Source organism: Amaranthus tricolor, chromosome 12, assembly GCF_026212465.1.
Source record: "Amaranthus tricolor cultivar Red isolate AtriRed21 chromosome 12, ASM2621246v1, whole genome shotgun sequence".
NCBI lineage: Eukaryota > Viridiplantae > Streptophyta > Magnoliopsida > Caryophyllales > Amaranthaceae > Amaranthus > Amaranthus tricolor.
This window is the reverse complement of record NC_080058.1, coordinates 24,426,554-24,432,028: the sequence shown is the minus strand read 5'-3', so window position 1 is coordinate 24,432,028 and position 5,475 is coordinate 24,426,554.

Here is a 5,475-nt window from a genome sequence, read left to right as displayed (position 1 = left end):
GAAGAATGAACGATGAAGAACGAACAAGGATTAATGATCAATGAAGAATGAACGATGAAGAATGAACAAGGATCAATGATCAATGAAGAATGAACAAAGATCAATGATCAATGAAGAATGAACGATGAAGAATGAACAAGGATCGATGATCAATGACGAATAAACGATGAAGAATGAACAAGGATCAATGATAATAGACGAATAAACGATGAAGAATGAACAAGGATCAACGATCAATGAAGAATGAACGATGAAGAATGAATTAGGATCCATCGTCAATAAAGAATGAACAAGGATCAATGATCAATGATGAATGAACGATGAAGAATGAACAAGAATCAATGATCAATGAAGAATGAACGATGAAGAATGAACAAGGATCAATGATCAATGACGAATGAACGATGAAGAATGAACAAGGATCAATGATAATTGACAAATAAAAGATGAAGAATGAACAAGGATCAATGATCAATGAAGAATGAACGATGAAGAATGAACAAGGATCAATGATCAATGACGAATGAACGATGAAGAATGAACAAGGATCAATGGTCAATGACGATTGAACGATGAAGAATGAACAAGGATCAATGATCAATGAAGAATGAACAAGGATTAATGATCAATGAAGAATGAACGATGAAGAATGAACAAGGATCAATGGTCAATGACGAATGAACGATGAAGAATGAACAAGGATCAATGATCAATGACGAATGAACGATGAAGAATTAACAAGCATCTATGATCAATGAAGAATGAACGATGAAGAACGAACAAGGATCAATGATCAATGACGAATGAACGATGAAGAATGAACAAGGATCAATGATCAATGAAGAATGAATGATGCAGAATAAACAAGGATCAATGATCAATGAAGAATGAACAAGGATCGATGATCAATGAAGAATGAACGATGAAGAATGAACAAAGATCAATGTTCAATGACGAATGAACGATGAACAATGAACAAGGATCTATGATCAATGAAGAATAAACGATGAAGAATGAACAAGGATTAATGGTCAATGACGAATGAACAATGAAGAATGAACAAGGATAAATGATCAATGAAGAATGAACGATGAAGAATGAACAAGGATCAATGATCAATGAAGAATGAACGATGAAGAATGAACAAGGATCAATGATCAATGAAGAATGAACGATGAAGAATGAACAAGGATTAATGGTCAATGACGAATGAACGATGAAGAATGATCAAGAATAAATGATCAATGAAGATTGAACGATGAAGAATGAACAAGGATCAATGATCAATGAAGAATGAACGATGAAGAATGAACAAGGATCAATGATCAATGAAGAATGAACGATGAAGAATGAACAAGGATCAATGATCAATGACGAATGAACGATGAAGAATGAACAAGGATCAATGATAATTGACGAATAAAAGATGAAGAATGAACAAGGATCAATGATCAATGAAGAATGAACGATGAAGAATGAACAAGGATCAATGATCAATTACGAATGAACGATGAAGAATGAACAAGGATCAAAGGTCAATGACGATTGAACGATGAAGAATGAACAAGGATCAATGATCAATGAAGAATGAACGATGAAGAATGAACAAGGATTAATGATCAATGAAGAATGAACGATGAAGAATGAACAAGGATCAATGATCAATGACGAATGAACGATGAAGAATGAACAAGAATCAATGATAATTGACGAATAAACGATGAAGAATGAACAAGGAACAATGATCAATGAAGAATGAACGATGAAGAATGAACAAGGATCAATGATCAATGACGAATGAACGATGAAGAATGAACAAGGATCAATGATTAATGAAGAATGAACGATGAAGAATAAACAAGGATCAATGATCAATGAAGAATGAACAAGGATCGATGATCAATGACGAATAAACGATGAAGAATGAACAAGGATCAATGATAATTGACGAATAAACGATGAAGAATGAACAAGGATCAACGATCAATGAAGAACGAACGATGAAGAATGAACTAGGATCCATCGTCAATAAAGAATTAACAAGGATCAATGATCAATGATGAATGAACGATGAAGAATGAACAAGGATGAATGATCAATGAATAATGAACGACGAAGAATGAACAAGGATCAATGATCAATGACGAATGAACGAGGAAGAATGAACAAGGATCAATGTTCAATGAAGAATGAACGATGAAGAATAAACAAGGATCAATGATCAATGAAGAATGAACGATGAAGAATGAACAAGGATCAATGGTCAATTACGAATGAACGATGAAGAATGAACAAGGATTAATGATCAATGAAGAATGAACGATAAAGAATGAACAAGGATCAATGATCAATTACGAATGAACGATGAAGAATGAACAAGGATCAATGTTCAATGACGAATGAACGATGAACAATGAACAAGGATCTATGATCAATGAAGAATAAACGATAAAGAATGAACAAGGATTAATGGTCAATGACGAATGAACAATGAAGAATGAACAAGGATAAATGATCAATGAAGAATGAACGATGAAGAATGAACAAGGATCAATGATCAATGAAGAATGAACGATGAAGAATGAACAAGGATCAATGATCAATGAAGAATGAACGATGAAGAATGAACAAGGATTAATGGTCAATGACGAATGAACGATGAAGAATGAACAAGGATAAATGATCAATAAAGAATGAACGATGAAGAATGAACAAGGATCAATGATCAATGAAGAATGAACGATGAAGAATGAACAAGGATTAATGGTCAATGACGAATGAACGATGAAGAATGAACAAGGATAAATGATCAATGAAGAATGAACGATGAAGAATGAACAAGGATCAATGATCAATGAAGAATGAACGATGAAGAATGAACAAGGATCAATGGTCAATTACGAATGAACGATGAAGAATGAACAGGGATTAATGATCAATGAAGAATGAACGATAAAGAATGAACAAGGATCGATGATCAATTACGAATGAACGATGAAGAATGAACAAGGATCAATGTTCAATGACGAATGAACGATGAACAATAAACAAGGATCTATGATCAATGAAGAATGAACGATGAAGAATGAACAAGGATCAATGATCAATGACGAATGAACGATGAAGAATGAACAAGGATCAATGATAATTGACGAATAAAAGATGAAGAATGAACAAGGATCAATGATCAATGAAGAATGAACGATGAAGAATGAACAAGGATCAATGATCAATTACGAATGAACGATGAAGAATGAACAAGGATCAAAGGTCAATGACGATTGAACGATGAAGAATGAACAAGGATCAATGATCAATGAAGAATGAACGATGAAGAATGAACAAGGATTAATGATCAATGAAGAATGAACGATGAAGAATGAACAAGGATCAATGATCAATGACGAATGAACGATGAAGAATGAACAAGAATCAATGATAATTGACGAATAAACGATGAAGAATGAACAAGGAACAATGATCAATGAAGAATGAACGATGAAGAATGAACAAGGATCAATGATCAATGACGAATGAACGATGAAGAATGAACAAGGATCAATGATTAATGAAGAATGAACGATGAAGAATAAACAAGGATCAATGATCAATGAAGAATGAACAAGGATCGATGATCAATGACGAATAAACGATGAAGAATGAACAAGGATCAATGATAATTGACGAATAAACGATGAAGAATGAACAAGGATCAACGATCAATGAAGAACGAACGATGAAGAATGAACTAGGATCCATCGTCAATAAAGAATTAACAAGGATCAATGATCAATGATCAATGAACGATGAAGAATGAACAAGGATGAATGATCAATGAATAATGAACGACGAAGAATGAACAAGGATCAATGATCAATGACGAATGAACGAGGAAGAATGAACAAGGATAAATGATCAATGAAGAATGAACGATGAAGAATGAACAAGGATCAATGATCAATGAAGAATGAACGATGAAGAATGAACAAGGATCAATGGTCAATTACGAATGAACGATGAAGAATGAACAAGGATTAATGATCAATGAAGAATGAACGATAAAGAATGAACAAGGATCAATGATCAATTACGAATGAACGATGAAGAATGAACAAGGATCAATGTTCAATGACGAATGAACGATGAACAATGAACAAGGATCTATGATCAATGAAGAATAAACGATAAAGAATGAACAAGGATTAATGGTCAATGACGAATGAACAATGAAGAATGAACAAGGATAAATGATCAATGAAGAATGAACGATGAAGAATGAACAAGGATCAATGATCAATGAAGAATGAACGATGAAGAATGAACAAGGATCAATGATCAATGAAGAATGAACGATGAAGAATGAACAAGGATTAATGGTCAATGACGAATGAACAATGAAGAATGAACAAGGATAAATGATCAATGAAGAATGAACGATGAAGAATGAACAAGGATCAATGATCAATGAAGAATGAACGATGAAGAATGAACAAGGATCAATGTTCAATGACGAATGAACGATGAAGAATGAACAACGATCAATGATCAATCACGAATGAACGATGAAGAATGAACAAGGATGAATGATCAATAAAGAATGAACGATGAAGAATGAACAAGGATCAATGATCAATGAAGAATGAACGATGAAGAATGAACAAGGATTAATGCTCAATGACGATTGAACGATGAAGAATGAACAAGGATAAATGATCAATGAAGAATGAACGATGAAGAATGAACAAGGATCAATTATCAATGAAGAATGAACGATGAAGAATGAACAAGGATCAATGATCAATGAAGAATGAACGATGAAGAATGAACAAGGATCAATGATCAATGAAGAATGAACGATGAAGAATGAACAAGGATCAATGATCAATGACGAATGAACGATGAAGAATGAACAAGGATCAATGAACAATGACGAATGAATGATGAAGAATGAACAAGGATCAATGATCAATGAACAATGAACAATGAAGAATGAACAAGGATCAGTGATCAATGACGAATGAACAATGAAGAAGGATCAATGATCAATGAAGAATGAACGATGAAGAATGAACAAGGGTCGATGATCAATGACGAATGAACGATGAAGAATGAACAAGGATCAATGATCAATGAAGAATGAACGATGAAGAATGAACAAGGATCAATGATCAATGAAGAATGAACGATGAAGAATGAACAAGGATCAATGATCAATGAAGAATGAACGATGAAGAATGAACAAGGATTAATGGTCAATGACGAATGAACGATGAAGAATGAACAAGGATAAATGATCAATAAAGAATGAACGATGAAGAATGAACAAGGATCAATGATCAATGAAGAATGAACGATGAAGAATGAACAAGGATTAATGGTCAATGACGAATGAACGATGAAGAATGAACAAGGATAAATGATCAATGAAGAATGAACGATGAAGAATGAACAAGGATCAATGATCAATGAAGAATG